At 47.4% G+C, this 8,891-nt stretch overlaps 1 protein-coding gene across 5 annotated transcripts in view; it reads right to left on the reverse strand.

The window, feature by feature from the left end:
* acsl3a (acyl-CoA synthetase long chain family member 3a) overlaps positions 1 to 6,075 on the reverse strand; it is a 145,646-nt gene extending 139,571 nt beyond the window's left edge. Inside the window, exon 1 of one of the 5 annotated variants that reach the window (XM_085990481.1) lies at positions 5,989 to 6,075. The gene's annotated coding sequence lies outside the window, so the exon portion shown is untranslated. Of the gene's footprint in view, positions 1 to 826; positions 989 to 1,018; positions 1,693 to 5,988 lie in introns of those variants that run through there. The other 4 variants (XM_085990479.1, XM_085990480.1, XM_085990483.1 and 1 more) reach the window with 4 other exon arrangements.
* Positions 6,076 to 8,891: the final 2,816 nt, after the last annotated feature.

The following is an 8,891-nucleotide window of genomic DNA, read 5'->3' on the forward strand; positions in this document are numbered from 1 at the left end:
CATTTAACTTTATATTTAAATTCAACATAGTGTTATACTCAAAAACACCAATAATGCCATATGGCCAACTGGGAATGACAGGTACAGTAGTGTAGTAATGATGTTACTGGACTAGTAATCCAGAGGCCTCAAGTATTAATCTAGAGAACATGAGTTAAAATCTCACCATGGTAGTTTGAGGATTTGAATTCAGTTTTAAAAATTCTGGAAATACTAGCTGGTATCAGGTTTTTTTAAGTGGCCACAAAGCTGTTGGATTGTTATAAAAACCCAACAGGTTTGTTAATGTCCTTTAGGAAAGGAAACCTGCCATCTTTGCCCGGTAGACCTATATGTGACTCCAGACCCACACCAACTCTTAACTGCCTTCTGATGTATTCTAAAAAAAACTTCAAGGATCTGGCATGCCACCACTATCTCGGGGCAATTCAGGATGGTGATAATCCTGCCTTGCCAGCAACAACCACATCTTGAGAATATTTTAAAAAACTGAATCATGAGCACTAGACTTTAAAAAAAAAAAATTATATACAGTATATTGCAAAATTATCCAATTTATGACATAAGAAACCCTTTACTTCACTCGCTGTGATTAGTTACATAGCCCAGGAAAAATTAACCGATTTCTCACTGCGAGTTGGTAATTTTATTACATTTAATAATAGTGCAGAGAAACTGACGATTCCTATTTTATTCCTCTCGCCCAGCTAAAATAGATCCTGGAGGCGGCGGTGGTCTCATACGACATCACAGATTTTACTTCTGGGTTAACATCCGCAAAATAAAACCCTTTCCTGACCACACTAGTCCCCAGGAAGTTACTCACACTCTGCCAGGTAACCAGAAGCAGGCACTTCAAATCACTACTGACATGGTGGCCTGTAGGACAAGTAATCGTTGACTCTCCCCAGCAACCGGCGGGGGCGACGATTGGAAAGCCTGAACTGGACCAACTTAGGGTGACCTACTCGCAACCACGACCTCAGCTCCTGGAAGGGTGGGGGGGGACGATATTTACCGTTGAAGCGCAGACTGAGGGCGAATCAGCGAACACTCACCCGTTGCCCTGCTCCCCCGGAACTGCCCCGCGACCGCGCTCCCACTCATCAAATCCCGCAATTTCCCGCAGCGGCGCGAGCCTGGCGGCCTCAAGTCGCGCGCCTGCGCCGTGAGGCCCCCCAAACTAACGCCGGTGACGTTAGCGACCCGGCGATTGGAGGAGGCGGGATCAGGTGAGCGTCCTTAGCTGCAGGAGGCGGCTGGGCGAGCGACCTCCAGCTCCGCATCGCGGGTTTGTTGGGGGATGGGGGTGCTCTTTCTTTTTCCAGACGCTGTGGACGAGGCCCGGTCGGTCTGAGGCATCCTGTTGGCACGGAGGAGGAAACGACACAGCAGCGCTTCTTTAACTCGTACAGGCCAAGCCTGGAAAAACTGGTCCCAAGAGAAACAACAGCTGGCACAGTCCCAGAAAGCGGATCACTCAAGGAAGTCAATGACATGTGAAAACAAGTGGTTAGCTAGGCTTTGCAACTTAACCTGCTATACGCAACATTCCTACACTTGTTTTAGATTTTAAAACTTAAATACATGCAGAGAGAAAGCCAAATGTTGAAGGCACAATAAATTTTTGGCTCGACTTCACACCCACGCATCTCATTTTTTAGTGCGCAGAGGGGCAAACAGATCGTAGGTCCTCCTTGTGGGTCTGTCAAAAAGGGTTGACTGGGGAGGAAGGGTACTGATCTTCCAAGGCCCAGTGTCCGCCCAGCTGACCTTTAAACGAGAGCATATTGTGTTAACCGGTTCGATTGAAGCTTTCCACAATCACTGGACACTCATCAATAATTAAAACTGGATCCTGATCAAACACTTTATGCACGCATTCTTAAATGACTGAGCCACTTTTATAAGTGGTGCCCTCTTGAGGGAGACACTTTGTAGTGGTTTATGTCCTGGTGGCTTTGGGCTCATACCCAATGCCATTCTATTGGCCCAGACTAAATGGTTCTGGGAATCCCCTACAGTTATGCTCCCGCCCAAGTCCTGTTGCTAGTTACAGAATCTAGGCTGCTTCATACTGAGGTACTGCAGTTTTTGTGAGAATTTTCATTTACTGTATGAAGTGGCCAGAATCCCACTCATTATTGGCAGGACTCGAGTAAAGAAAGTAAGAACATGCATTTATTTAGCATCTTTCATAACCTCAATATATCCCAAAGCACTTCACAGCCAGTTACTTTTGAAGTGTAGTCACTGTTGTATTGTCAGGTAGGGATGGGAAGAGGGGCCCAGTCCATGCTGGTTTTTGTCATACATGTGCTGACTGGACAAAAGAACCCACTCATTCTGGATGAACAAGTGATCTAGACTAGAGGGAGACCTGTATGCACTGTTTCCATCTGATTGAATTACTAACATTACAGTGGTATCAATCTCTACAGGCAACTAATTCCCAACCCTTTCCATGTAAGCATTAGTTTACATTCATTACTATAAGATCTATTTATGTTAGATTGTATTATACTATACCTTTATATTATATTGATGATTATTTAAGTTGAGTAGTCGAGCATAGCCCAGCAGGAGGGCTGAAGAGGAAATGGGGTAAGCAGCGGATCAAGAGCCGTGCTCGTGTCCTGAAGCAACAGGCAGAGTGTCAATGCGGGCCCTCGTAGATGGGCTGAATAGGGAGGAGGGTAGGCCAGCCAATCGAAAATGGCTGAATAATGGAGAGAAGGGCCAAGGAGCAGGAACTGTGCTACAGGGCTTAAAAATCAGTGCATACTGAGCTGAAAGAGTGGGAGAAGAAATAGAGTGAGGGGCCAGGCAGGAGCTGTCATACTTGGCTAAAAGCAGGAAGAGTGGGGCCATGCTTGTTACTGGAAAGACCAGGGAAAGGTGGTGTGGAACTTAGCAGATAGTCTGAAAAGGGAGCAGGATAGGCTGGCCCAGCGGGGATGGTAAAAGGAGGGGGGAGGGCAGAATCCTTTTTTTTTTTTAAAACATAGAGGGAAGAAATATAACATCTTTCTATATAATAATCTTACAACTGCACACGTCATGTCAATTTTTTAATTATAAATTCCTATGTTCACATTTAGAATGTAAACTTGTAATGCTGTAACTATACCTTCCTACCAGCAGTGGCATTGTAGTGCCTCAGTTTGGTATCTCCCAACTCTGTACTGCAGAGAAACTTATGCTTCAACCAACTTTACTCTGCTTCTCAAATTGCTGTATATTTTGCAATTAAACTATAAATATTAATATAAAAAGAATTTATAAAAATAAGGATAGAAAATATGATTTTAAAGTGCAACTGAATTGTGCCTTGGTTCATTTATCCCCTGCTATCTAATCTCATTCCATCTGAAGTGTGAACTTGGTTTTGTCTCCCTGTGTGCAATGCCATGGGAGATTGACTAGTTAATACATAAAATATTAAACTTAAAACTTTAATATGAACTTACCTATGAGGAAAATTCAGAAAAAAACAAGCTGGCAGCAGAGCTGGGACAGACAGCTCACAAATTTGATTCACATGGTCATCAGCAGGGGTTGCAAAGATAGGGTGGAGCGAGGTCATGAAGAGATTTGTAAATGAGGGCAAAGGTTTTGAATTCAATGCATTGCAGGATGGGGAGGACAAAATGATGACTAAGAGGGAGAAGTTGTGGGCAGCAAAGTTTTGGGTGAGTTGTAGTTTGTGTTGGGCAGCTGGGGATGGTAATAGGTGGTGCTACAGTCCTCTTTGGCTAAGGAAGAGAAAATCAGTTCCTGTTTCTGACTTCAACTCAAGACCTTGCAAGAAATGGATGTTTGTGGATGTCATGTGAGGACAGGATTAGGGTTGACTAATGCCTTGTGTGGTTGAATAGCCAGCTTGTACATGAAGAATGGGAGGTAATGGAGGGTGCCAGTGGAACACTGAATAAATTGGCACTTTTAGGAGAGGAGGGATTTTAAAAAGTCTAGGGAAATTACTGTCTCGCTTATCTAGATTTTCAGTACTCCCTGGCAAATAAGCACTAATGTTACAGTATTAAAGTTACTCCAAACAGTGGAATAATATAAACCATATGGTTCCAGGGATGAGGGATTACAGATACCTGGATAAAAACTGGAGAAGCTCCTTAGAGCAGAAAAGGCTATGAGGAGATTTGATAGAGGTGTTTAAAGTCATGAAGGGTTTAGATAGAGTAAATAAAGAGAAACTGTTTCCAATGGCTGAAGGGTTGATAAAACCAAAGGGCACAGATTTAAAGTGATTGGAAAAAGAACCAGAGGCGACATGAGGAAACATTTTTTTTACACAACGAGTGGTTAGGATTTGGAATGCGCTTCCGGATAGGGTGGCGGATACAGATTCAATAGTAGTCTTCAAAAGGGAATTGAATAAATACTTGCAGGAGAAAAAATTTGTAGGGATATGGGGAAAGAGCGGAGGAGTGGAACTAACTGGATTGCTCTTCGAACGAGCTGGCACAGACTCGATGGACCGAATGGCCTCCTCCTGTGCTGTACTATTCTATTCTATGATGCTATGATCTATATATCCAAAACAGTTTTAATAAAAACAAAAACTTCAATTTTGCATTCCCTGTCATTCCTATTTTTCCTCTTTTCCTGAATTTGTGTTTTTAACTTAAATATTGCTTTTATTTTAATGGGGTGAATTTTCATGTGACTGCTTCCACTGGGTGGGAGGCAGGTGGAGCGAGTCCTCTCAATGCAAGCCGTAAGCAGTCGGGCTTCATTACTATTCCATTGGCAACCTGCACACACATTTGGAAATGAGAGGATCGACAATCCAGCAACTGCACTGCGGAGCCCAGCTGGTCCAGGTAAAGGGAGGGGAGGCGATCTCGGTTCAGGGCTACAGTAGGTTGGACATGGGATGGGGGGCGGCACAAAAATCATTGATAAACCTGTATTTTTAAAAACATTTTTTGGAGCGGTCTTCACTGGTCCCGTTTAAAGACCATTGGTTAGACCGCTCATTGCCAAGTACCAATGGGCAGAGCTTGCATGGCGGGAACGAGGCAATTAAGTTCTACACAGCTGTTTCAATTGTGCTACCAGCCCCATTCCCACCAGTGGAGTGGATGAAAATCAGCTCGTTTGTAATTAATTATTCCTAACAAAATATTCTGTTTAAAATCTTTTACTTAACTTCATTGTTCACCTGGCTCATGTTATCCATTTTCACTCGGTTTCTGGAGTTGAAAACTGGCTTAAAAAACATTCTTAAAAGTTGAACTAAAACCCAGATGTGCAAGATAGACATGCTGGGCTGGTCATAGGTGCAACGACATTTATAATAAGGTGTTTTTGTGTCAATGTCCAAAAGAGACTGCTAATGAATATCCATACAATAGGCAGTGTTAACCAACTTGCACAATCGTGATGGGTGGTAGAATCCTTAAGCCCCTGTAGGTGATAGCAGACCCCAAAGATAGGGAAACTTGCAAAGAAAGTATACATACTCTGAATTAAATCTTGTACTTCTTGAATACAACAGGGGAATCAGGTCAAGAACTACAGTGGGAAATGTCCAGGAACAGGCTATCAGGCTAGGAAAAGTGGCTTGGAAGGGAGACATTTTTATTTTAAAATGTATTTAAAAGCAATGCTATTTATAATAGGAGAAGTATATTTAAAAAAATATATAAATACATAGTTAGAGATGGAGCTGTAAGCAAGAAGACATGCTACAGGATCAGCCCATGCCCCGCAGGATCAGCAGCCTGGTATTACAGGGAGGGGGATATGACTTACATTTTAACATTAAATTGGGACTCCCTATTGGAGCACCATCTACAGGTGTAACATGGAAGTGACATGGGGAGAGTTATAACTGTGGCTACGTTAGCATGAGAATTCCCCATAGGAGTTTTACATAGCAGTTTCCAATTGCTATGTGACATGGTGGAATCCCACCACCTTGATATGGAGCACGGCCCCAGCGTCCGGCTCCAGCCTGCTCACCTGGGCTTCAGCGACTCCGTAGCCAACCTCCTGCTCATATGCACACACACAATTCGAGCATCCAATGTGCTGCCTCTGCTTATTTTATCTTGGTAGGGAGCGATGGGTGTAGGGAAACTTGCATTTAGGAAGATAAAAACATGCAGTATAGATTTTTATTTTTGCTTATTTCACATTGGAAGGCCAAAGAAAGCTACTGAGAAAGGTTATGAGATTCGTGCCATTTTTTATTTATTTTTACATCATAGCAGGTACCCATCATGGGACCGGTAGCCATAGGAAAACAAGGCTTCTAAATTCAACATCGTTGCGCCTATTTCACAGGCATAAAATGGACGCAACAGTAGAATGACTCATTCACGAACAACTAGGTCACTACTAAATTTGTTAAAGGCGCCACTTCCCATTCTCCTCCCCAGCCCCGCCCCGCCCCCTTCCCATTCTCTTCCCCCATCCCATTCTCTTCCCACCCTCTCCCCCCATTCTCCTCCTCTTTCCCATTCTCCTCCTCCTTCCTTCCCATTCTCCTCCTCCCCCTTCCCATTCTCCTCCTCCCCATTCTCCTTCTCCCCCTTCCCATTCTCCTTCTCCCCCTTCCCATTCTCTTCCCCCTCTTCCCATTCTCTTTCCCCCTCTTCCCATTCTCTTCCATCCCTTCCCATTCTCTTCCCCCCCCCTCTTCCCATTCTCTTCCCCCCTCTTCCCATTCTCTTCCCCCTTCCTGTTCTCTTTCCACTCTCTCCTCCCATTCTCCTCCTCCCCCTTTCCCATTCTCCTCCTCCCTCCTTCCCATTCTCCTCCTCCCCTTCCCATTCTCATTCTCCCCCTCTTCCCATTCTCATTCTCCCCCTCTTCCCATTCTCTTCCCCCTTCCCATTCTCTTCCCCCTTCCCATTCTCTTCCCCCTTCCCATTCTCTTCCCCCTTCCCCCTTCCCATTCTCTTCCCCCTTCCTATTTTCTTCCCACCCGCTCCTCCCATTCTCCTCCCCTTTCCCATTCTCCTCCCCTTTCCCATTCTCCCCCTTCCCATTCTCTTCCCCCTCCCCATTCTCTTCCCCCCTTCCCATTCTCTTTCCCCCTCTTCCCATTCTCTTCCCCCTCTTCCCATTCTCTCTTCCCATTCTCTTCCCCCTCTTCCCATTCTCTCTTCCCATTCTCTTCCCCCTCTTCCCATTCCCTTCACCCTTCCCATTCTCTTCCCCTCTTCCCATTCCCTTCCCCCCTCTTCCCATTCTCTTCCCCCTCTTCCCATTCTCTTCCCCCTTCCCATTCTCTTCCACCCCCTCTGCCCCTTCTCCTCCCCTCTTCCCATTCTCCTCCTCCCCCTTCCCATTCTCCTCTGCCCCTTCCCATTCTCCTCTGCCGCTTCCCATTCTCCTCTGCCCCTTCCCATTCTCCTCCCCCCTTCCCATTCTCTTCCCCCTTCCCATTCTCTTCCCCCTTCCCATTCTCCTCCCCCTTCCCATTCTCCTCCCCTTCTTCCCATTCTCCTCCCCCCTTCCCATTCTCCTCCCCCCTTCCCATTCTCCTCCCCCCTTCCCATTCTCCTCCCCCCTTCCCATTCTCCTCCCCCTTCCCATTCTCCTCCCCCTTCCCATTCTCTTCCCCCCTTCCCATTCTCCTCCCCCCTTCCCATTCTCCTCCCCCCTTCCCATTCTCCTCCCCCCTTCCCATTCTCCTCCCCCTTCCCATTCTCCTCCCCCCTTCCCATTCTCCTCCCCCCTTCCCATTCTCCTCCCCCCTTCCCATTCTCCTCCCCCTTCTCATTCTCCTGCCCCTCTTCCCATTCACCTCCCCTTCTTCCCATTCTCCTCCCCCCTTCCCATTCTCCTCCTCCCCTTCCCATTCTCCTCCTCCCCTTCTCATTCTCCTCCCCTTCCCATTCCCCTCCCCTCTTCCCATTCTCCTCCACTCTTTCTATTCTCCTCCCCCTCTTTCTATTCTCCTCCCCCTCTTCCCATTCTCCTCCCCTTCCCATTCTCCTCCCCCTCTTCCCATTCTCCTTCCCCTCTTCCCATTCAACTCCTCCCCTTCCCATTCTCCTCCTCCCCTTCACATTCTCCTCCTCCCCCTTCCCATTTTCCTCCTCCCCCTTCCCATTCTCCTCCTCCCCTTCCCATTCTCCTCCTCCCCTATCCCATTCTCCTCCTCCACCCCTTCCCATTCTACTTTTCCCCTTTCCCATTCTCCTCCTCCCCCACCTCTTCCCATTCTCCTACTCCACCGCCCCTTCCCATTCTCCTCCTCCACCACCCCTTCCCATTCTCCTCCTCCCCCTTCCCATTCTCCTCCCCTTCCCATTCTCCTCTTCCCCTTCCCATTCTCGTCTTCCCCTTCCCATTCTCCTCCTCCCCCGCCGCTTCCCATTCTCCTCCTCCCCCGCCCCTTCCCATTTTCCTACTCCATCCCCCCTCCCCATTCTGCTCCTCCACCCCTTCCCATTTTCCTCCCCCTTCCCATTCTCCTCCTCCCTGATTCCCATTCTCCTCCTCCCCTTCCCATTCTCCTCCTCCCCTTCCCATTCTCCTTCTCCTCCCTCCCTTCCTATTCTCCTCCCCCTTCCCATTTTGCTCCTCCGCTTTCCCATTCTCCTCTTCCCCTTCCCATCCTCCACTTCCCCCTTCCCATTCTCCTCTTCCACCCCTTCCCATTCTCCTCTTCCCCCTTCCCCTTCTCCTCTTCGCCCACCCCTTCCCATTCTCCTACTTCCCCGCCCCTTCCCATTCTCCTCCTCTACCGCCCCTTCCCATTCTCCTCCCCCTTCCCATTCTCCTACTCCAGCCCTTCCCATTCTCCTCTTCCCCTTCCCATTCTCTTCCCCTTCCCATTCTCCTCCTCCTCCGCCCCTTCCCATTCTCCTCCTCCCCCGCCCCTTCCCATTCTCCTCCCTCTCTTCCCATTC

This window comes from Somniosus microcephalus, chromosome 6 (genome assembly GCF_052327205.1).
Source record: "Somniosus microcephalus isolate GS21.2 chromosome 6, FLI_Smic_1.0, whole genome shotgun sequence".
In the NCBI taxonomy this organism is placed as follows: domain Eukaryota; kingdom Metazoa; phylum Chordata; class Chondrichthyes; order Squaliformes; family Somniosidae; genus Somniosus; species Somniosus microcephalus.